Source organism: Kogia breviceps, chromosome 12, assembly GCF_026419965.1.
Source record: "Kogia breviceps isolate mKogBre1 chromosome 12, mKogBre1 haplotype 1, whole genome shotgun sequence".
Taxonomy (NCBI): Eukaryota; Metazoa; Chordata; class Mammalia; order Artiodactyla; family Physeteridae; genus Kogia; species Kogia breviceps.
This window is the reverse complement of record NC_081321.1, coordinates 45,898,756-45,924,527: the sequence shown is the minus strand read 5'-3', so window position 1 is coordinate 45,924,527 and position 25,772 is coordinate 45,898,756. Positions and strand designations below refer to the sequence as shown.

The 25,772-nt window shown below is 39.5% G+C and overlaps 1 long non-coding RNA gene across 1 annotated transcript in view; it reads right to left on the bottom strand.

The window, feature by feature from the left end:
• Positions 1–284: 284 nt before the first annotated feature.
• Positions 285–25,772, bottom strand: part of LOC136792273 (uncharacterized) — a 130,280-nt gene continuing 104,792 nt past the window's right edge. The window contains exon 3 of the long non-coding RNA XR_010835831.1: positions 285–321. This is a non-coding gene — a long non-coding RNA (uncharacterized lncRNA). The remainder of the gene's footprint in view (positions 322–25,772) is intronic.

Genomic DNA, 25,772 nt, shown 5'->3' with positions numbered 1-25,772 from the left:
GACCCACACATAGTAGGTGCCCATTAAATATTTGTAGAATGAGTGAATGGATGTGCAAATATAAGCACAGGAATAAAAAAAGCTCTGATGATGAGATGCAGTTAAAAGCCAGAGAAGTTAAAAAGATGAACAGGAAAGTATTTGATCTGAAATGAATCCTAAAGCAGAATTTTAGAATTTTGTAAAGAAAGTTCTATGAATTTTTCCACAAGCATAAATTAACAACATCTCAAATTTATAGATAGACTGTAAATTATTTGAGGACAAAGAACTTACTTTTATCTCTTTGTTCACCCCCTCTCCCATTGCCAAGCAGAATACCTAGTAAAACAAGATAAAATGTTAGTTTACTTGTTTACAGAGACATCAATACAATGCTCCTGACAACCTACTAGGGTATTGATCTAGTGCTAATTCAAAGAAAAGATAATGGCTCTGAGACAAATTATAGACATTGTTTATGTCACAATTATATTTCTTGGTGATGTGTTGCCTAAATAAACCCAGTGCTTGTAAAAAAAAAAAAAAATCTGCTAAAAATCACATCCTAGGGTAGAGAGGAGTACTCAAGAATAGAAATTTATGGTGGAAAAATGTCTGTCCCTCCATGGATTTATCGTGTTTCTTTCTCTCTTCTAGATGTCACAACTTTTCAAGCTCAGTGGAGCTGGTGATCAATTAGGGGAGGGGAGAAGGCAGGAGGGAAGATTGGAGGAGGAGAGAAGAGAACAGAATGTAAGGGGATGGGGCTTCCCTGGTGGCGCAGTGGTTGAGAGCCCGCCTGCCAATGCAGGGGACACGGGTTCGTGCCCCGGTCCGGGAAGATCCCACATGCCGCGGAGCGGCTGGGCCCGTAAGCCATGGCCGCTGAGCCTGCGTGTCCGGAGCCTGTGCTCCGCAACGGGAGAGGCCACAACAGTGAGAGGCCCGCGTACCGCAAAAAAAAAAAGAATGTAAGGGGATGGAATCCACGTAGAGCAGATGAATATGGCAGGAAATCTATGAGCCAGGAAGAGCTGTATTGAATGTGTACCTTGTCAATGACCTATTGTAACGAACGCCAACTGCACAAAGGATTTGCAAGTTGTAGAAAAAATTCATGGGGGAGTTATTTTAGCATGTGTATACAAATTCTTTACTTAAAGTATTCATTATTTTTAATCAATTCATTCTGCATTTATGTTTAAATACTGGCTGTGAACATATTACCAAACCACAGAGGTTTTATTTTAATTTATATTAATAATATTTGTATTATATTTGGGAGAATGACTAGGACTATTGTTCAGTTACTCCAATTTGTCAATACTTAGACAGCCAGATCTATCAATTCAATTAAACAACATTTAATGAGCACCTACTACATTTTGAGAAGTCAGAGCAGGGGACTCAGAATACATGACTTGTTTTCCTTACCCACAAAGAACTTACACTGACTGGAAAAGAAAGCAGTTAGCAAATACCTGTGTCTAACAAATAACTGTCTGTACTGAGATCAGATTTGAGTTTTACAGCTACTAGTTTGTGTTTTATAGCTATGTGCAAAAAAGGCCTGAGGAGGTACCAATGGATACTCATAGATAATTTCAAAAAGGAGATACCATTGGTGCCTTGGAGGGCATTCACCAGAAGGACAAAAAGGGAAAGGACATTCCAGGTAGAGGAGAAACCAAGAGCAGAGGTAGAAGTTGAAGTAATGAGTACAGGTAAGAGTAAAAAGGCAGAAAGGGCAAAGTGACAGTAAAAGGGCAGAGTGAGAAAAAAAAAAAGAGAGAGTGATCTGGTTTCAGAACTCCTAGAAACACCAAGACCTAAGGCTTGGGCCAAGTGAAAGGAGCCACAGCACACAGCTACTCCAAATTTTCCATCCCCTCTTGCAGTTGCACTGGTGATTATGATTGATCAGTGGAATATGGGAGGAAGTGGTGTGTGCCAATGTAGACTTGATGCATGAAATCACTTTTCTCAACCTTCTTTCCTTGTCTTTCGGCCGGATGCAAATGTCCAAGGCTTCCTGAAGCCAGGCTGAAGATATATATGAGAGCCTCCATCAGCTTGAGTCCCCAGATGGCTCTTTGAAACAGAGTCCCTCACCCCCGACTACCTTTCCTATGACCACCACCTCCATTAGACTAAGACATAATCAAAAAATAAATTTATTATGTTAAGCCACTGAGATTTATCACAAAACTTAGCCTAGCATGATGACTTCAAAAAATTTTATTTCAAGTTACAATATAATACTAATAAGTAGGGATTTACACAACCACTTAAAGAGCTAGGATACCAAGGTGAAAGAAAAACCACGGCTGGACTTCAGGAAGTTTGGGTAGAGGGAAATATAGGGAAATTCCTGCTGATAATCTCCCCTGACTGCAGTACCAAAGCAGGTGATTTGCAGGAGCTCCCCTGGAAGCTGCTGTAAATCTCATGTCTGCTGACTGCTGAAAGGTATGCCTGCAACTGCCACCAGAGATAAATGGCTTTTCCCTTCTCCTATCTTCCAAATCTTGTGCAGTGCTTCTTTTTGGTAGAATCTAACCCGGAACCCTGCTGGAAGTAGAATTCTAAAAGGTCTAATTTAGCTGCTTCTACCCTGAGATGCAGAAGAGAGTTTGGAAGAGGAAGGAAAGAAGGAAGGAAGGAAGGGAGGAAGGAAGGAAGGGAGTGAGGGAGTGAGAGAGGGAGGAAGGGAAAGTCTTGAGTGCATGATGTATAGTGAGTGTTAGAATTTGACAATGCTGAAGGCAGAGAACTTCTCTTTAGCAGGCTCTTTTAAGTTTCTTTATAATAGCATAAGAGATTCAGGGAAAGGTGGGGAGATGTGCAAAATTGAACAATATGTTTCTGAAGCCACATTTCTAAGAAAAAATTCCTGCAGTGCAGGAAAGAAGGAAAACTAGCAGCCACATAGCTGCTAGGTCACCAAGGCCTGCAATACCCTTATCTTGGAAATTCCTCCCTCTTTCCTGCCCATTACCACCTGCAGGGCATCACTGTATAGATTTCCCCCTCCTCCAGGAAGACTTTGGGGATTAAATCTAGAGATTTCTGAACAGTCCTTGACTCTGCCTCCTTCCACTACTTCTCATCTTCCCCTTGTTAGTAGGATGTTTTGCATGGATGTGTTGTAGACAGCACTGTGTCTCTCTTCCAGAAGGTTTTCCTTCCACATTTCCTTACAAGATAGTTCTAAACAAAAGAAGCACTCAATTAATGTTAGCTAGAACTGTGCCTTCACATAAAAGGCACTCAGTAAAGGTTTTCTGAGTGAAGAATGAACAAGCATGAATGAAATGCACCTCACCAAATCCTAATTAAATGTCTCACTTAGGGCTTGGAATAGTTTCGGCACTAAGAGTAATAGAGCTGGATGGGTATTTATCATTTGTCAATTCCAGTTGACCATTCATTCTCACTTTTGTTGGTGATAATAACTTTAGTTAGATCAAGAGTGTTAATTTTTTGTTTTGCTTTTTAAAAATTGCATAAGCTTGCTCCAGACATGTTTTATCCCAATCTATTCCATCATATTTACATTTTTAGAATTTGTGATACAATAAAATCAACAACAACTTTGCAAATAAAAATTGCACGGCAGAGCTTCAAGATGGCGGAAGAATAAGACACGGAGATCACCTTCCTCCCCACATATACATCAGAAATACATCTGATGGAACAGCTCCTACAGAACACCTACTGAACGCTGGCAGAAGACCTCAGACCTCCCAAAAGGCAAGAAACTCCCCACGTACCTGGGTAGGGCAAAAGAAAAAAGAACGAACAGAGACAAAAGAATAGGGATGGGACCTGCACCAGTGGGAGGGAGCCGTAAAGGAGGAAAGGTTCCAACACACTAGAAGCCCCTTCGCGGGCGGACACTGCGGGTGGCAGAGGAGGGGAGCTTCGGAGCCACGGAGGAGAGCGCAGTAACAGGGTGCGGAGGGCAAAGCGGAGAGATTCCCGCACAGAGGATAGGTGCCGACCAGCACTCACCAGCCCGAGAGGCTTGTCTGCTCACCCGCCGGGACGGGTGGCGGCTGGCAGCTGAGGCTCGGGCTTCGGTCGGATCCCAGGGAGAGGACTGGGGTTGACGGCGTGAACACAGCCAGAAGGGGTTAGTGCACCACAGCTAGCCAGGAGGGAGTCCGGGAAAAGTCTGGAGCTGCCGAAGAGGCAAGAGACTTTTTCTTCCCTCTTTGTTTCCTGGCGCACGAGGAGAGGGGATTAAGTGCGCTGTTTAAAGGAGCTCCAGAGACGGGCAAGAGCCGCGGCTATCAGCGCGGACCCCAGAGATGGGCATGAGACGCTAAGGCTGCTGCTGCCGCCACCAAGAGGTCTGTGTGCGAGCACAGGTCACTCTCCACACCTCCCCTCCCAGGAGCCTGTACAGCCCGCCACTGCAGGGGTCCCGTGATCCAGGGACAACGTCCCCGGGAGAACGCGCGGCACGCCTCAGGCTGGTGCAAAGTCACGCCGGCCTCTGCTGCCGCAGGCTCGCCCTGCATTCCCTGCCCCTCCCGCCCCACGGCCTGAGTGAGCCAGAGCCCCTGAATCAGCTGCTCCTTTAACCCCGTCCTGTCTGAGCGAAGAACAGATGCCCTCAGGCGACCTACAAGCAGAGGCGAGGCCAAATCCAAAGCTGAACCCCAGGAGCTTTGCGAACAAAGAAGAGACAGGGAAATCTCTCCCAGCAGCCTCAGGAGCAGTGGAGTAAATCTCCACAATCAACTTGATGTATCCTACATCTGTGTAATACCTGAATAGAGAACGAATCATCCCAAATTGAGGTGGATTTTGGGAGCAACGATATATATATATATATTTTTTCCCTTTTTCTCTTTTTGTGAGTGTGTATGTGTATGCTTCTGTGTGTGATTTTGTCTGTATAACTTTGCTTTTACCATTTGTCCTGGGGTTCTGTCTGTACGTTTTTTGTTTGTTTGTTTACTATAATTTGTAGTGCTTATTATGGTGGATTTGTTTTATGCTCTCTTTCTTTTTTTTAATTACTTAAAAAAAATTTTTAAATTATTTTTTATTTTAATAACTTTATTTTATTTTATCGTCTTTCTTTCTTTCTTTTTTTTCTCCCTTTTATTCTGAGCCATGTGGATGACAGGCTCTTGGTGCTCCAGCCAGGCATCAGGGCTGTGCCTCTGAGGTGGGAGAGCCAAGTTCAGGACATTGGTCCACAAGAGACCTCCAACCTCCACATAATATCAAATGGTGACAATCTCCCAGAGATCTCCATCTCAACGCCAAGACCCAGCTCAACTCAACGACCAGCAAACTACAGTGCTGGACACCCTATGCCAAACAACTAGCAATACAGGACACAACCCACCCATTAGCAGAGGTGCTGTCTAAAATCATAATAAGGCCACAGACACCCCAAAACACACAACCAGACATGGACCTCCCCACCAGAAAGACAAGATGCAGCCTCATCCACCAGAACACAGGCACTAGTCCCCTCCACCACGAAGGCTACAACAACCCACTGAACCAACCTTAGCCACTGGGGACAGACGCCAAAAACAACGGGAACTATGAACCAGCAGCCTGCGAAAAGGAGACCCCAAACACAGTAAATTAAGCAAAATGAGAAGACAGAGAAACACACAGCAGATGAAGGAGCAAGATAAAAACCCACCAGACCTAACAAATGAAGAGGAAATAGGCAGTCTACCTGAAAAAGAATTCAGAATAATGATAGTAAAGATGATCCAAAATCTTGGAAATAGAATGGAGAAAATAACAAGAAATATTTAACAAGGACCTAGAAGAACTAAAGAGCAAACAAACAGTGATGAACAACACAATAAATGAAATTTAAAATTCTCTAGAAGGGATCAATAGCAGAATAACTGAGCAGAAAAATGGATAAGTGACCTGAAAGATAAAATAGTGGAAATAACTACTGCAGAGCAGAATAAAGAAAAAAAAAAAAAAAAAAGAATTGAGAACAGTCTCAGAGACCTCTGTGACAACATTAAATGCACCAACATTCGAATTATAGGGGTCCCAAAAGTAGAAGAGAAAAAGAAAGGGAGTGAGAAAATATTTGAAGAGATTATAGTTGAAAACTTCCCTAATATGCGAAAGGAAATAGTTAATCAGAAGCATAGAGAGTCCCATACAGGATAAATCCAAGGAGAAACATGCCAAGACACATAGTAATCAAACTACCAAAAATTAAAGAAAAAATATTAAAAGCAGCAAGGGAAAAACAACAAATAACATACAAGGGAATACCCATAAGGTTAACAGCTGATCTTTCAGCAGAAACTCTGCAGGACAGAACGGAGTGGCAGGACATATTTAAAGTGATGAAGGGGAGGGCTTCCCTGGTGGCACAGTGGTTGAGAATCTGCCTGCTAATGCAGGGGACACGGGTTCAAGCCCTGGTCTGGGAGGATCCCATGTGCCACGGAGCAACTACGCCCATGAGCCACAACTACTGAGCCTGCACATCTGGAGCCTGTGCTCCTCAACAAGAGAGGCCGCGACAGTGAGAAGCCCACGCACCGCGATGAAGAGTGGCCCCTGCTGCCACAACTAGAGAAGGCCCTCGCACAGAAACAAAGACCCAACACAGTAAAAATAAACAAATAAATAATTTTGGGAAAAAAAAGTAGTGAAAGGGAAAAACCTAGAACGAAGATTACTCTACCCAGCAAGGATCTCATTCAGATTTGGTGGAGAAAAGAAAAACTTGACAGACAAGCAAAAGCTAAGAGAATTCAGCACCACCAAACCAGCTTTACAATAAATGCTAAAGGAACTGCTCTGGGCAGGAAACACTAGAGAAGGAAAAGACCTACAATAACAAACCCCAAACAATTAAGAAACTAGTAATAGGAACATACATATCGATAATACTTTAAATGTAAATGGATTACATCCTCCAACTGAAAGACATAGACTGGCTGAATGGGTACAAAAACAAGACCCCTAAATGTGCTATCTAAACGAGACCCACTTCAGACCTAGGGACACATACAGACTGAAAGTGAGGGGATGGAAAAAGATATTCCATGCAAATGGAAATCAAAAGAAAGCTAGAGTAGCAATTCTCACATCAGACAAAATAGGCTTTAAAACAAAGACTATTATAAGAGACAAAAAAGGACACTACATCATGATCAAGGGATCAATCCAAGAAGAAGATATAACAATAGTAAATATTTATGCACCCAACATAGGAACACCTCAATACATAAGGCAAATACTAACAGCCATAAAAGGGGAAATTGACAGTAACACAATCATAGTAGGGGACTTTAACAACCCATATTCACCAATGGACAGATCATCCAAAATGAAAATAAATAAAAAACACAAGTTTTAAATGATACATTAAACAAGATGGACTTAATTGATATTTATAGGACATTCCATCCAAAAACAACAGAATACACATTTTTCTCAAGTGCTCATGGAACATTCTCCAGGATAGATCATATCTTGGGTCACAAATCAAGTCTTGGTAAATCTAAGAAAATTGAAATTGTATCAAGTATCTTTTCTGACAACAATGCTATGAGACTAGACATAAATTACAGGAAAAAATCTGTAAAAAGTACAAACACATGGAGGCTAAACAATACTTAATAACCAAGAGATCACTGAAGAAATCAAAGAGGGAATCAAAAAATACCTAGAAACAAATGACAATGAAAACACGATGACCCAAAACCTATGGGATACAGCAAAAGCAGTCCTAAAAGGGAAGTTTACAGCAATACAATCCTACCTCAAGAAACAAGAAACATCTCAAATAAACAATCTAACCTTACACCTAAAGCAATTAGAGAAAGAAGAACAAAAAAACCCCCAAGTTAGCAGAGAGAAAGAAATCATAAAGATCAGATCAGAAATAAATGAAAAAGAAATGAAGGAAGCTATAGCAAAGATCAATACAACTAAAAGCTTGTTCTTTGAGAAGATAAACAAAATTGATAAACCATTAGGCAGACTCATCAGGAATAAAAGGGAGAAGACTCAAATGAATAGAATTAGAAATGAAAACGGAGAAGTAACAACTGACACTGCAGAAATACAATAGATCATGTGAGATTACTACAAGCAACTCTATGCCAATAAAATAGACAACCTGGAAGAAATAGACAAATTTAACAAATGTACAACCTTCCGAGACTGAACCAGGAAGAAATAGAAAATATGAACAGACCAATCACAAGCACTGAAATTGAAACTGTGATTAAAAATCTTCCAACAAACAAAAGCTCAGGACCAGATGGCTTCACAGGTGAATTCTATCAAACATTTAGAGAAGAGCTAACACCTATCCTTTTCAAACTCTTCCAAAATATAGCAGAGGGAGAAACACTCCCAAACTCATTCTATGAGGCCACCATCACCCTGATGCCAAAACCAGACAAAGATGTCAGAAAAAAAGAAAACTACAGGCCAATATCACTGATGAACATAGATGCAAAAATCCTCAACAAAATACTAGCAAACAGAATCCAACAGCACATTAAAAAGATCATGCACCATGATCAAGTGGGGTTTATCACAGGAATAGAAGGATTCCTCAATATATGCAAATCAATCCATGTGATACACCATATTAACAAATTGAAGGAGAAAAACCATATGATCATCTCAATAGATGCAGAAAAAGCTTTCGACAAAATTCAACACCCATTTATGATAAAAATCATCCAGAAAATAGGTATAGAGGGAACTTACCTCAACATAATAAAGGTCATATATGACAAGCCCACAGCCAACATTGTCCTCAATGGTGAAAACTTGAAACCATTTCCACTAAGATCAGGAAGAAGACAAGGTTGCCCACTCTCACCACTATTATTCAACATAATTTTGGAATTTTTAGCCACAGCAATCAGAGAAGAAAAAGAAATTAAAGGAATCCAAATCGGAAGAGAAGAAGTAAAGCGGTCACTGTTTTCAGATGACATGATGCTATACATAGAGAATCCTAAAGATGCTACCAGAAAACTACTAGAGCTAATCAATGCATTTGGTAGAGTAGCGGGATACAAAATTACTGCACAGAAGTCTTTTGCATTCCTATACACTAATGATGAAGAATCTGAAAGTGAAATTAAGAAAACACTCCCATTTACCATTGCAAAAAAAAGAATAAAATATCTAGGAATAAACCTACCTACCTAAGGAGACAAAAGACCTGTGTGCAGAAAATAATAAGACACTGATGAAAGAAATTAAAGATGATACAAATAGATGGAGAGATATACCATGTTCTTGGATTGGAAGAATCAACATTGTGCAAATGACTACTATACAAAGCAATCTACAGATTCAATGCAATCCCTACCAAAATACCACTGGCATTTTTCAAAGAACTAGAACAAAAAAATTACACAATTTGTATGGAAACACCAAAGATCCCGAATAGCCAAAGCAATCTTGGGAAAGAAAAATGGAGCTGGAGGAATCAGGCTCCCTGACTTCAGACTCTACTACAAATCTACAGTAATCAAGACATGTAGTGGCATAAAAAAAGAAATATAGATCAATGGAACAGGATAGAAAGCCCAAAGATAAACCCACACATATATGATCACCTTATCTTTGATAATGGAGGCAAGCATATACAGTGGAGAAAAGACAGCCTCCTCAATTAGTGGTGCTGGGAAAACTGGACAGCTACATGTCAAAGAATGAAATTAGAACACTCCCTAACACCATACACAAAAATAAACTCAAATGGATTAAAGACCTAAATATAAGGCCAGACACTATTAAACTCTTAGAGGAAAACATAGGCAGAACACTCTATGACATCAATCACAGAAAGATCCTTTTTGACCCACCTCCTACAGAAATGGAAATAAAAACAAAATTGAACAAATGAGACCTAATGAAACTTAAAACTTTTGCACAGTAAAAGAAACCATAAACAAGACCAAAAGACAACCCTCAGAATGGGAGAAAATATTTGCAAATGAAGAAACTGACAAAGGATTAATCTCCAAAATTTACAAGCAGCTCATGTAGCTCAATATCAAAAAAACAAACAACCCAATACAAAAATGGGCAGAAGAGCTAACTAGACATTTCTCCAAAGAAGATATACAGATTGCCAACAAACACATGAAAGAAAGCTCAACATCATTAATCATTAGAGAAATGCAAATCAAAACTAAATTGAGACATCATCTCACATTGGTCAGAATGGTCATCATCAAAAAATCTACAAACAATAAATGCTGGAGAGGGTGTGGAGAAAAGGGAACACTCTTGCACTGTTGGTGGGAATGTAAATTGATACAGCCACTATGGAGAACAGTATGGAGGTTCCTTAAAAAACTACAAATAGAACTATACAAACTACAAATATACAGAACTACAAATAGAACCATACGACCCAGCAATCCCACTACTGGGTATATACCCTGAGAAAACCATAATTCAAAAAGAGTCATGTACCACAATGTTCACTGCAGCTCTATTTACAATAGCCAGGACATGGAAACCACCTAAGTGTCCATCAACTGATGAATGGATAAGGAAGATGTGGCACATATATACAAGGGGATATTACTTAGCCATAAAAACAAACAAAACTGAGTTATTTGTAGTGAGGTGCATGGACCTAGAGTCTGTCACACAGAGTGAAGTAAGTCAGAAAGAGAAAAAAAAATACCATACGCTAACACATAAATATGGAATCTAAAAAAAAAAAAAATGCTCCTGCAGAACCTAGGGGCAAGACAGGAATAAAGATGCAGACCTACTAGAGAATGGATTTGAGGATATGGGGAGGGGAAAGGGTAAGCTGGGACAAAGTGAAAGAGTGGCATGGACATATATACACTACCAAATGTAAAATAGATAGCTAGTGGGAAGCAGCCACATAGCACAGGGAGATCAGCTAGGTGCTTTTTGACCACTTAGAGGGGTGGGATAGGGAGGGTGGGAGGGAGATGCAAGAGGGAGGAGATATGGGGATATATGTATATGTATAACTGATTCACTTTGTTATAAAGCAGAAACTAACACACCATTGTAAAGCAATTATACTCCAATAAAGATGCTTTTTAAAAAAATTTCATGGCAATTGCAAAAGAAAGAAGGTACAATAGACTGGATGTCGGGAAACAGTCTCCCAGCAGGTTTTCCTTCGCCACCAGCAGTATCAACTGCAGCAGTAGAACAACAATAATAATAATAATAACACTTATTGAATGCTTATGTGCCAAGGCCTAAGCCAAGTGCCTTACATTTCATTTGGTCCTCTTAAAATTCTCCATGAAATATGCTAAAATACCCACATACAAATCACATAAACTTTGTGAGCTTCAGATTTTTCATCTGCAAAGTCATTGTGTTGAAGCAAAGAATAACAGTTTACTGCTGATTACAATATGCACTTCTAAGGTGCTTTCTTAAGTATCACTTAGTTTGCCATTCGAGTTACCCACATGTTATTGAATTTCTTGGGAATAGCCCTGCATTCACTATAGACTATCCTGGTGGCCAACTGCACATATTGTAACATCTGAACATACAAAAATCAATTTCCAAAATGACTGCAGTGCTATGTAGTTTCACTGAAGTTCTCTGGAGGAGGCCGATGGAGGTGGTTATATCAGACAGTCTCCAGAGCACGCTGTCTTCCTTGCTCAAAGCCCTTGTTCCCCAGACACTCTTCCTCACCTCTTACACTGACAAAGCAAACAGAAAAAGCAAGTCTGAAAACATCAAACAAACAAACAAAGAAAAACCCTTGTGACTTCAACAAAGCAAAACAGAAAAAGCAAGTCTGAAAACATCAAACAAACAAACAAAGAAAAACCCTGATGGTTGGTCTAAACAATAAGCACTTACTGCCTCTCTGGCATGCTCCTGAGGAGCCTTGATTCATCCTACCAAAGGCTCACCAACTCAATGAGGTAAGCAGGGCAGGTACTATGAGACATATGGCTCATTAGCTGCAAATCCAAGCCTCCAATCCTTATCTCCTGACCCCAGGCACAGAGTTATATTTACTATACCACAGAATGCCCTCTAAGGACTCTTCCAGCTCTTAAATAGTATGATTCTTGGAAATGTAGAAATAAACACAATGCAATAGTGCAAACAAGGATCAGCATGTGTAATGTTCTTCTGTTTTTGAGAACTTCCAAACTCAACTTTCCCATCCTTGCTTTACAGAGAATGTGGATTGAATTTGGAGTTACTGCATGGGGCAGTCCCTCAGCCAGCAATGGTCATGGTTCAAAATGCATGGGGTTGCTTTTGGGAATTTATATCCCTGTCTCCTAGGCAAAACCTAAGAAAAACAAAGTAGAAGGAATTAACACTGAGTGTCCAGAATGGACCAGGCACTCTACTTGACACTTACACTATCCTCACAACAACCTTTTAAAGCAGACATTGTTCCCATTTTATTTATGAGGACACCAAGACACCAAGAATCTAAAGTACTAGTTGAAGTTCACAGGGCTTGTAAGTGGAAAAGCTAGATTGCGAATACAGGTATATTTGATACCAAAGTCCTAGAACAACCTCTCCATTGCACAACCCAATATGCTAAAACCTGACACATTTAATTACCCTTCCAGGCACACACATTCTGTATTCCTTGTTCCCTCTCTGCTGGGGAGATGAGAGTTCAAGGGCTGGTCTGCACCTTGTTGAGTACAAGTTGGTAGCCATGCTTAGGAAGGTCCATTTAGAATCAGATATCTCAGCTTGAAACTTTTCCTGTTTAGGGTTCCTAGAAAAGGAACAGCTGACTTGCCAGTCTTTTATGATAAGACTAGGAATTACAGTTATAGACGAGATGGTGATAGATTGAATTGATACTTGGTGGTTGTAAACATAGCCAAGGAGACAAAGATTTGAGAGGATTTATTTAAGAAGCTGAAATGGGAGGTCTCACTGATGGATGAGATGTGAACAGTAGGATAGAGGAATCCAAGATATCTTATCAAGGGAAATCAATGAGGGTCTCTTTGAAAAGAAGAGAGGAAGCTGAGAGAAGGCAGAGGTGTAAGAGCAGGAGGGCCTGGGAGGCCCGTGTTCCAGGGCCTGCAGTGGGAAAGCAATCGGCATCCTTGAGGAGCAGAAAGGATGGAGTCACCGGAGTGAGAAAGAAGGTGGAAAATGGAAAGAGAAGAGTTTAGAGAGATTTAAGGAATCAGATCATGTGGGATCTATTAGACCTTGATAAGGAATTTGGAGTTTATCCCAAGAGTAATAGAAATAAGAGCTTTTAAAAGGGGAGAATATGATCTGATACATGTTTTAAAAGGATTGTTCAGGCTGTGAGTTAATGCTCTCACTCTTGCTACTGGGGCACAAATATAACCAAGTAGGAATAATTTGATCATTTCTCTATCAAAATATCATTATGCTTGTTTTCTTCATAGATCTTTCCATGATTTATAATTATGTATTTTATAAATTTAGTCTATGTGTTTCCCACTAGATTTTAAGGTACATAAGGACAAACTGGGTCTGTCAATTGCATGCTCACTCCTAAGTCCAGTGTCTGTTATACTTAATAGACACTGCTTAAATATGTATTAAATGAATGTTACTCTCTAAAAGTCTCTGGATAAGAAAGCAATCAATATCATCTTTGTCCCTCATGATCACTTCCAGACTATTGTTTGAAGCCATCACTCAGTAATCTTTCTTTCAAAGTCCATGCTACCTACTGCTTTTCCAATTTTTCATTTTCTCCAGGCTCTGCCTCTTCCATCATAATTTTAACATTTCCTTAACTGTCCCACCCCCCCTCAGTGTCTATGCTGATGATCTTCCAGCACTCTTATACCACATGGCCTTGGTGTGGTATACCAAGGATATATACTTGTAGTATATATCTATTTATAGATACTCGGACTACTGTCCTCTCCATTATCTTTTAGTCTCCACAAGCCTAACCACGTCTTAGCACTTTCTGCCTCTAGACCACTTTGTCATTCTTCAAATCATGCTCACTCACTCTTCTCGAGCCTAGGCTCCATCATCATCACCTTCAAGCCCCCATCCCCTCCTGTTCTGTTCCTCCAGCCTGTTACCCCCATCCTGGATCACGTCCCTCTGTGCCCAAGCTTGACAGCACTATCAGCCATTCATGCAATGCTCTCAAGAGTGTGCTGAGCGCCCTCACTCTCTTTCTCTAGCACACAGCTTTGTCTTTCCCACCCTGGGAAACCTCACTCTCTGCTTTCTATGATCCACCTCCCAGATGGCTGAGCATTGCTGAGGAAATTACAAGCATGGCAGGATCACTATAAAGGCACACTCTCTCTCCCTTCCACTTTGTCACCTGTGCTGCTAGTCAAGTATCTCAAATATCTATGGTGGATCATCTCTCTGCTCTCCAGGATCTGTTCCAAATCTCTTCTGCTCAAACTTCCACACTATCTTTAGGCACCGACATCTATTACTTCCTGATAAAACTGAGGTCAACTAATTTAAATCCTATCAATTCTTTTCTCCCTATCTACTTGCCTCCATTCATTCACTAATCCTTCTTCCTCCTGTCTCAGAGAAAAAATTCTTCTGTTCCCTTTTTCCCCTAAGGCTTCACTTTCCTCTCGTGATCTTGATCCTAACCCCTCTTGCTTCTCCCAAGATATTAATCTCTTAATTATTCTATCTCTCTCTTGAATATTTTATATCTCTCTATATGCTGGTTCTTTTCCCTTGACCTATACATATAACTATATCCTCTATGTTAATGAAAAACAAAAAAAGAAATTCTTCTAGGAATTCTACACTCCCTCTGAGTCATTGTGCCAGAGCTCTCCTTTTTTCTTACTACAAAAAGTAATTTAAACTCCCTGTGTTTATTTCCTCAACCCATCTCACTTAAAAACTCTCCTGAAATCTTACATGCAAAGCCAGCAAGCTGCTGAAATGCTTTCTCAAAGGCCACTATCAAGTCCAGAGTATTTTTCTCAACATTCATTCTTCTTGATCTCAGAATAATTTGATGTTTACTACCTCTTCCTTCCTAAAATGTGTTCTTCTCTTGAATAAATTATTTTCCTTGAATGATGGTTCCAGTGTCTGAGAGTTTCCATTAACACATGGAGAATCCAGATCTTTTCTATTCTGGATACCATTGACTAAAGCAAGTGCAGGCTGCTGTTGCTGGAAAATCAAAACACTTAGGCCAATTTCCAGATGGTGTCCTAGAGGCCAAACTTACACCCCTCCCTGACACATATTTCTTTCTATGTCTAACACTATCATCTCCAAATTAAACATTCCTCTGAAATCAGTTTCTGAGGTTCTTCTCCATCCCTTTCTTTGAAAAAACTAAAATGATGGCTTGAAATTTTCAAAAGCAATCTTTAGAGTAATAGAAAATATAGATTTTTTAACTTAAATTTTAAGTTTAAAAATCTCAGCTGTGAGATTATTTGCTTTTATACTTATTCCTACTAGACCATATTTTGTTTTTAATCTATACTACCACAACTTGCCAAAAGATTTGCAGGCAATTTCAATATTTCTTAAAAGGACAATTGAATACCCCAAGTGAAAAGATTATAGAGACTAATGTTGAGTATTAGCATATTAATAGTGTAGACTCCATGAAAGATAGATAGAATCCAACACATACCCTTAATGAGATACCCCTTTTTCCAAGGTATGATGGTAATGAGTGAGGAATCTGCAGAATGATTTATCCAGTGGCTGCCTTTCTAAAGTCTCAGAGAACACAAATGTCAAACTGATATAGCACATCCTGACCCCACCAAGATGACACAAGATATAGAAGGGAGATCTCAGGAAACCGAATTGTAGAGACGCAAACACTTCATTCACCAGGTTCAAGAGCTGGTAACTAGGAAGGACAGCTAAGCATTCAAAAGCATGTCTATTGAACACATTTCTGATTTAGATTTGCATCAAAACCATGAGATTCTTATTTAGAATTTCATATATTGTGAGCTATTTCCCTTCTTATTTAGCATTATGTCTCATTTCAGATGACCTTTGTTTCCTGAAGTAAATTAGAGATGAAATTATTTCTTCCCAATTAGCATCAATGAAATGACATCTACTTAGATTTGCACCCTGGCAAACCTTACTCTTCAGGGGAAGTGCAACGTGGTCTTAGTGGGTTGATTAATCGTTTTCTTTTTCTGCCATGTGTATGTGTGTGTGTGTGTGTGTGTGTGTGTGTGTGTGTGTATGCACACATGTGACATGTAGATTTTGGATTAGGTTTTCAAACAGCAATGCATTGTCTCATCTCTTCTGTGATGCCTCCAGGGATTAGCTAAAGGGACACAATTGCTAATAAAATTTCACACCAGTAAACTTGGCTTGAAGAACTTCTGTAAAAACCCCACTGATTGTCATAGCATTCATTCGTAAGAACGCACACCACTGAGCATACGTGGGACAGGATGTTTTGCTATGCCAAAAGCGAATTTTCATGCTGTTGAATTTATGCATTTCCCACTGCTCCTCTAGAGGCTTGTCTGCATGTTCAGGCAGGGGAGAGCTCTCTCTGTGGAAAAATGCTCCTCTTCTGTTTGTGTCAAAAGGTCTGACCTGTACTCCAGTCCCCATTTAGAGGTAATTTGCAGACTATGTTAGATAATCTTTTTAAAAATCCACCAGGAAAGAATACTGGGTTAATTTTTGCTTAAAAAGAAAAGGGCTATAAAAAGCATATTAGGAAGGGAGAAAATGGTCTTAAAATGGAAACCAAAACAGGCATTTGGGAAAGATAAACGCAACATCCCCTTCACCCTCAGGAAATGAAATTTTTCTGACAGGGTCGGAGACTCTGCTTGGCAAACCTTCTTAAATTAATTACCTTCTTGACATTTTAAAGGAAGGTTTCAGATTGTAAATTTAACCCAGACAAAGCATTCTTTTTAATCTTGTCAGTATGCAAACTACTTTGCACTGCAGTCTGTGAATTATTTATCAGAGGAACGACCCCAAAGGGCGAAAGGAAAAAGCAGGCATGTTTGATCTGAGATTCCGCAGCGAGATGTAGTTCTTTGCCTTAGATCTGTACCTGTTGCAACGACTTAACTTTTTCTGCTTTTGATGTTTTTAATACTCAGAGTATCCTTTGTCTCTGAGAGGAAGACGTTTGGTGCCAAATTATATATAGCTATACATATATAGTTTGGCAGGTTTTATATGAGCCACAGTTCGGATGGTGTGGGAAACAACTGGGCTTCTTTTCTATATACTTACATGCTAGACAAGCTGCATCTTAACTGACTCTTGTGCCCATGTGAAATGCAGCCTGCAGAGATGGATTGGCAGGGAAATGAACTCTTCCAACTATCGATAAACTAGTGTACATAATATTTCCACAAACATCAGCAGGTTCTTTTAGAACTTAAAGAAAACTGAAATTTACAATGCCTGGAAGCTTTAAAACACAGTTGTGCTTTTAGTTCTAGACTTAAGTATTCCTAGATGAAATGATTTGGGATCAAGAACATCCATGCAACGGGATATGCTTATTAGTTCTAAAACATTATATGGAAGATGTAGAACTGCCCTAGAACAGCAGTACATAAAGTCATAGAGAATAGTGTCTGGGGCCTCCCCAGACACTATTGATGGCAAACCTCAACTTCGAAAAACATCCCAATGGCTTACTTCCTAGGAGACTGGATGAATGCATAGATCACAATGTCTCATCTGATAAGTCTTTGCCCTGCTACTACCTCTTCTCAGGAAATCCCTGGGCTTCCCTTGAGAGAAAAGAAAAAGATGCGGCATCACTGTCCCTCCTCGTGCCACATGTGGTCATTTCACTTTGAACAGACATTCCCCGCACAAATCAAAGACTAGGATATCCCTGGCAATTGTAAATGAAAACTCACAACACACAGCTATATTTCTGCATGAGAGACTCCTCCAAAATTAATAAAAGAAATAAATGTAATAACTGAAGTAAAATTTTAAAGGAGACACAGTTTTTCACTTAATTCCCAAGCTATGTAGGGCTTATCTATCCCCCTTCAACATGTAGATTTGTCATCATAATAGCTGCCATTTATTGTGTAATTACTATATTCTACTCCCCTGCAACTCACCTATGAAGTAGGTCTTACTGTCCTCAGCCCACTCCTCCCCCTTTTTTTTTTTACAGCTGAGGAAACTGAGGCCTAGAAAGAGATTAAGTGTCGAATGATCCTGCAGCTAATAAGGCAGAAATTCAAAGCCGGATCTCCATGACTCTAAATTCCATATGCTCTGCCTCTCTAAATATGCAATGTGATCTTAATTCCATTTGGTTGCCTGCAATTCTTCTCTTTATGCACATTGAAATCTGGTAGAATTGTGATAAACCTAACATAAAGAGCTGCACTTTATAATTTTTTTGGTCATGCTAGATTTTTCAAGCTTGTATTCGTATCTTAACAATCTATTGTGTGCAGTGTATTTAAACCAAACAAATAAAAGATGGCATACAAGTTTGAGTTTTAGCGAACATGTTTTCTGGAAAAATTAGGTAGGCGCCTACCACAGAGATAGCATGCAAACAGCAGTGAGTAAATTGATATTTGGTAGTCTGTGCTCTCTCAGATACACAGAGGATTTACCTACTTGATAGGACTTATAAGAACAAATCCCCTGAGCATGAATGAGGGAAACTGGACACTGAGGTTTATCTTTTCATAGAGCTGTCACACATACTAATTCAAGGACCACAAATGTCCCTTTTATTTTTATCATTCCTCTTTCACCCACGTCTTGAATAAGCACCAAATGCAGGGCACCTGACCCTCCATGCCAAGGTCATCTTCACCTGGGTGAACCTGAACTGTAAGGACCAGACCCAGGGAAGATGTCCTTTTAGAGTCTCGATATATCAGATTTTCAGAACTGAAGGAAACATAGAGATCATCCAAGCTTTTATTTACTAGGAAGTGAAGAGACAAGTACTAGGCTGCCCACCGTGTCTGAGTTAGAGCAAGGACTAACTAGGCCACACATGTCTTGAGACTCATGGTGGCTTTAACTGAGACAGAACTTTTTAAAAAATACTACCTGGAACCTAGATTAGTCAGGATTCTCCAGAGAAACAGAACCAATAGAATATAGAATATATATGTATACATATATACATGTGTATATATGTATAAAGAGATTTGTTATAAAGAATTGACTCATGTGATTATGGAGGCTGACAAGTCCCATTATCTGCAGGTGAGTCAGCAAGCTGGAGACCCAGGATAGCTGATGGGATAGTTCCAGTCTGGCAGGCTCAAGACCCAGGAAAAGCTTATGTTTCATTTTATTCCTAAGACAGCGGGAAAAAAAAACATGTCCCCGTTCTGAGGCAGTCAGGCAGGAAGAGTTCTCTCTTACTCTGGGGAGGATCAGCCTTTTTGTTCTATTCAGGCCTTCAACTGATTGGACAAGGCCCACTCAGATTAGGGAGAGCAATCTGCTTTACTCAGTCTACTGATTTAAATGTTAAGCTCAGCCAAAAACACCTTCACAGAAACACCCAGAATAATTTTTGGCTAACTATCTGGGCATATCATGGTAAAGTCAAGTTGACATATAAAATTAATCATCATATCACCTAAGCTGAGGATTGTATTCTATTAATTCACATATCTGCTAGGGACTGATTCTTTTTTTTTTTTTTTTTTTTTTTTTGTGGTATGTGGGCCTCTCACTGTTGTGGCTTCTCCCGTTGCGGAGCACAGGCTCCCGATGCGCAGGCTCAGAGGCCATGGCTCACGGGCCCAGCCGCTCCGTGGCATGTGGGATCTTCCCGGACCCGGGCACGAACCCATGTCTCCTGCATTGGCAGGCGGATCCTCAACCACTGCGCCACCAGGGAAGCCCAAAGGAACTGATTCTTTTAATTATAAGTTAAAAGAGAAGCAATTCAGATATTCAGAAAATACTGTAATTATTGGTAAAGGAAGAAATAAGCAGATATGCTTGTATTTATCTGTTAAAAACTTACCAGTTCTGTGGAGGGGTCAGTTTGCATTTAACAAAATCCTCAATGGAACTGAGGCCTCTTTGCAACATCCAGCAAGGAGCTGAGGCCTCCTGCCAACAGCCAGATGAGAGTGAACCATCTTGGAAGCAGCTTTTCCAACCCCAGAAAAAAACCTTCCTATGACTCAGCCCCTACTGAGCTTTTCACTGTAATTGACTATAACAGGAAAGAGTTTGAGTCAAAACCATCTCACTAAGCTTCTCCCACACTTCTGATCCACAGACACTGTGCGATAATAAATATTTGTTGTTTTCAGCTTCTGAGTTTGGGGGTAATTTGTTATGCAGTAATAGATAGCTCATATATGTGAAGTCTAAATTGCTCCTATAATAAGACATTTTTTGTCCATAAACTATCATTTGCTTACAGTAGGTTATGTTTATAATTTATAGGTCACGTATTTTTAAGCCAAAATAGACTTATGTGTGTGACTATAGTAATAACACAATCTTAATATTTGTAAAATATTATTTTCTCCCTAGAATGTCACTGAGCACAAGTGATAAAATTGTTTTTCGATGTTTTGGTGAACAAATTGCCCTACTACAATAGCTGAAGCTTGAAAGTTGCTTTGAAATTCACTTTAATCTTACATCTTTTTTTTTTTCAAGTTGTGATGTTATAGTTTTATGAGAAAATATAAATGATGGCTAGTACTTTCATTCTTTTCTTACTTGCAAACTCAAGGATAAGTTAAAAGCACAATTAATTCTTCTAAATAAACTCTCTACTATAAAAAATAAACATTATCTATAATTATTTCTCCAAGTTTGAAAATTATTGTCCTTTTTGTATCAACTCATTTCTTCTCTTAACTCATCTATTCATTCTACATTAAGATTTGTTTAATTGATCTTTTATTCTCTGTGCAATTCTACATTTTTATTCTTGTCTAACTACTTTCTATCCTTACCTCTTTCTTGATGTTTTTATTCTACCTCTCCACCAAGCTCTAGCCCCTCCCTTCTCTTTACTTCAGCTGCACTTATAATATAGCTCATTAAAAGTAAAATACAATATTGTTTATATCTACTTCCAATTATTTCAACTATGTCACTCTTGTCTCTCAAACAAGACTGCATACCCTTTCTGGTTTTTTTCTTTTTATGCTTTTGATGCCTAACCCAGTGCCTGCATACAGGAAGCGCTCAGTAAAATTATGTAGCATTGTATTTATTTCCTTCTCCCAGTGTTCCTTGCCTCCTAGTATCTTACTTTCTGCTTTTGAGAAGAGCCTTATCTGGCACTAAGTACAGCTACAAAGAAAAATAAAAGAGCAATAGACAGGATGCAGGGAGTTATAGAAACAGACACTAGCAAGAAGAGACATGGCCATAGCACTCTCATGCCTTTTAAATGTATTCCTGAATACATGTTAGCTCCAGGGACACAAAATCATTGAGTTTCCTCTCTTTTTTATTTTTTTCTTTGACCGTCATATTGACAGAGTAGAAATATATAGGCAGTGTCACTGCCTTGTTTCAGTAAAGTTAGTGCTTAATGTTTCCTCATATCTACCCAGCCAGCTGAGTTTCATCACTGTCTTATACTTGACTGTATATTTATGCATCTTTTAGAATCTCAATGTTTCCCAAATGCCCACAGCAATATATTTTTTTCTGACATGTTCTATTGTCTGTAATAGAGTTGGCATATAGTGGTGGATGGTTTTACCTTCTGTATGTGTTCATTGCACTTCCTAATCTAGCATTCAGTATTTATTTTTCATCTTTGACAGTTGGCTGCTCTGTCTCAAATATTTGAGAAAGAGAAAAAGTGAGAGAAAAGTAGGCAAGAACTGCTGATAACCCAGGTTTAGGAGTGTTAACAGTGATAATTTCTCAGAGGAAATGTAAGAATGAAGAGGATGGCAAAGATATACAGGGCAGGGTCAGGGGAGAGTCCATATCCTCTACTCGTTACTACCAAAAAAGAAGAGTCTTTTTTGGTAGTTGTTCAGATTTTCTTGGCTCTAGAATAATATAGACATGTGAGGATTGGGTTTGGTTTAGTTATTTTCTCTAAATTTGCCTATGCTGGGTCATTTTTCTCCTCTATAGCTTGTTAATCAGCTTTCTTAAACTCTTCACCTTCAAATAATATTTGTAAACAGTATGAAATAGAAAGAAGAAAATTAGAGAGTAAAAAGTGGTGTGAGGGGCAAACATATAAATATTTTACTAAAATAAGTGAGATTTGTGGGGACAGAGAACCATAAGGCAATAGGAGTACAGTGGGCTTATCAATTTACTTTACTTAGGGATTTGTGCTGTGTCTTAAAGAATGAGCACTAGTTTTCTAGATGGAGAAGAAAGAGAAGTCCAGTCAAAGGGACATGGCAAGTTCAAAGAACGGTGAGTGATTGGGTATGGCTGGGGCTTAATGTACATGATGGGGAATAGTGGGTGGGAAAAGATTCTAACAGGTTATATTCAGACTAGATTGAGAAAAACTTTGTACTAATCTACTCATTCAAAAATATTTTTTGAGGATCAACTATGTGCATTGTACTAGATGAACACATACACACACACACACACTTTGCCTTAGATAACATATTTTATCCTCTCTATGTTCGCATGTCTTATATATGTGCTTCTATTATAGCAAATGTACTACATTATCATGTTGGATTTGGTGATCTTTCTTCCTCACTGTAGACTGAGCTTTTTAAAGGTGAGGATCATATCTTTATATTGTATATTTTCTTCTTTTTTTTTTTTTTCTTTTTTCGGTGCGCGGGCCTCTCCCTGTTGTGGCCTCTCCCGTTGCGGAGCACAGGCTCCGGACGCTCAGGCTCAGCGGCCATGGCTCACGGTCCCAGCCGCTCCGCAGCATGTGGGATCTTCCCGGACCGGGGCACGAACCCGCATCCCCTGCATCAGCAGGCAGACTCTCAACCACTGTGCCACCAGGGAAGCCCTGTATATTTTCATATCTCCAACATGTAATACAAAGAATAGTAAATAGTATATAAATATTTATTATTGAATCATAACCACCCATAACTTAAATGGATGACTATTCAGGCCCAACTAATAAAATAAGATAGTGATAGGAAACAGATTTCAACTTATCAACTCCAGTAAATTACTCATGCTGCCTGGAGCTTTTGTGGGAAAGGAGAATCATGATCCCATCTAACCTCAGTAGGAAAGAGTTCCATCATTAAGTAGAGACTTCCACAGTGACACAAGAGGCAATGGCAGCAGCACAATTATTTTCTATCCATGAACTAGGTTGTATTCTCAGTAAGGTAATCATTTGCTCACTCACCAAATATTCACCATGCATCTGGCACTGTTGCTAAGCATCAGGGGACAGGACATGGAGGCAATGGGCACACAGCCCCTACCCTCAGGGTTCCCAGAGATCTGGAAAGTAAATGATGTGACAACACCTGTAATTTACTCAATTGTATAATAATAGTTTGCTAGATATGAGGTCATGATGATTGTGGTAAAAAAGAAACCAGAGAGTATATATGCCATCTCTTATATGCCTCAGGTTAGAAAATGTGTTAACCAGCACTCAAAGGAATTCCAGTCCCCAGTATGGGTAATTACACCCTGCTGTCATTGTTTAATGAAATCATTCATTCATTTAACAAATATTTATTGAATGCCTACAACATCTCAGTCTATATGCTAGACACTGGGTAGACTACAGCAAGTAAAATAATCTAAACAGAGACAAATATTAAACAAATGATTATACAATGAAATATGTAATTACAAATTATGATGAGTGAAAGCATCCCAATCTGTTTCTTTAGTCATACCAAACAATCTCCTGAATGCAATTTTGATCCCTATGTTGACTCCTTTCATAGGTAGGAATGCATTAACCATTTATGTAAATATTCCATTCTGTTCTTCTCTGTCACAGTAATGGGGTATACCACTCAGTTTCACATAGTCAGTGGTTATGCATCTGTTCTCCAGACCCCAGAAACCTGTGGGCTTCACCTGGATTATTTTGATCTCCAAGTCAGTGCTGCCCAGAGGTACATTGTTTTAATGGTCAATCTCCCTCCTGACATCTTTTAGCTGTTTTGAAATCTACATTTCTCAAAAGCCTAACTCTTACCAAGACACAGAAAAAAACATTCTACTAAATTTTATTTGCAAAATTTAAATGCAATAGAAAGGAGCTCTGAAATAAAGAAAAATATATAGAGACTGATGATGTTCACTAACTAGTCATTAATACTATATAATATTCCTTTTGTCATAAAACCCTCATGATCTTAAAAATTCATTGAAAAGTATACTCTACCATCTAGAATTGTTTCACATTCCATTTTGCAAGGAATCATCTTCCACGAAATTTTCACATCATTTTTCATGTAAGTTTGTTTTTCATTTTTTTATTCTTGTTGTTTACTGTTTTATACAAATTTTATATTTTATACTGCCTGTGCCCTCTGTCCTTTTCATAGGCCCACTGCTGCTGCCTACATACTATTATTCCATCTCAAGGTCCAACTATACTCAACCCGATTACGTTGTAGCCTCCGTCACTAAAATAACTCTTCCTTTATTCATTTACTTTTTTGCGATGGGTATAAAAAGAGGAGTTAAGTGAAAGCAATTGAGGATCACAGAATCTTGAGATTGTTAGCTTGCCACTAAATCTAGCCTCCAACACCCTGTAAAAGTCCCTGTTCGGAAGTGTCCATGCAGAACTAGAAAATCACTTAAAGCCAGAGTGCCAGCTCAGCTGACACTTGGCCGTGTAACTCTGAATAAGTCAGTCCTGTGGTAGGATTTATTTCCTTTTCATACCTGTTTCAGAAGCTTGTTGTTACAACATGTACAGAAGTGCCTTGTAAACTCTAAGGAACTCTACCAGTGCAGGGGTGGACTGGGAGCTCCATTTCTCCTGGCCAGTCCCATCAGTTGGTTAGCGATGTCCATAGTAACACAGAAGACAGAGCACAGGCTCTGAGACAACTAACTTGAATCTCCATTTAGTCCCTGCATGGTCTTGGACAAGTAAAATAACTCCCTTCACCCTTGGTTTCCTCATCAATCAGGGTTATAGAGCCCAGCTTGGGGAGGGACTAGTATAAGAGATGTACAATATTTCAGATGATAGACTGATGTTCAGTAAATGTTTTGTGTTTTTGTTGTTTGATTTTGTTTTTGCTTTGTAACTGCTGGTAGTGGTTTCTGTAATAACCCAGAACAACCCTAAATCTCCTTTCACATTGTAGTCCCTCAACTAAGGGCAAGAAGCTACTATGACCCTCCCATCAATTTTCCCAACAAACAATTCCTCTTTCTTAAATTGTGCTCCCCTCCCAACCTCCCATCAAGATTCCTGGGTCGCTCCCTGTTCCACCCCATTTCTGGGCTTTCTCCAGCCTGTCTTCATTCCCTTACAAAGAGCCCCTAAGTCTTCCTTCCAGTCTGTCGCACGCAGCAGAAGTGTTTTTGCTTTCTGGTGGTAATTACTTCTGCTGCATCTGTGTTTACTTTAGAACCTGTAGCTAAGGTAATTAGCTGACAGCTGGCTAAGGCTTAGGTAATAATGTGCCTGACATTTTAGGTATCTCTTTTCTAGAAATCATTTTTTTACTTTATTTCACTTACACAGTCAACAGACAGTAGTGGCAAATCGTCCCTATGTGGAACACAATTAGGATTCATTTGCATCTGGAAGATCTGCTTTTTAAAATGTGGTTGGGTTCAGAATGATTGCTTCTATACAGAGTGCTTTTTTTTGGTCTGTGTTGGGTCTTCATTGCTGCGCACGGGCTTTCTTTAGTTGT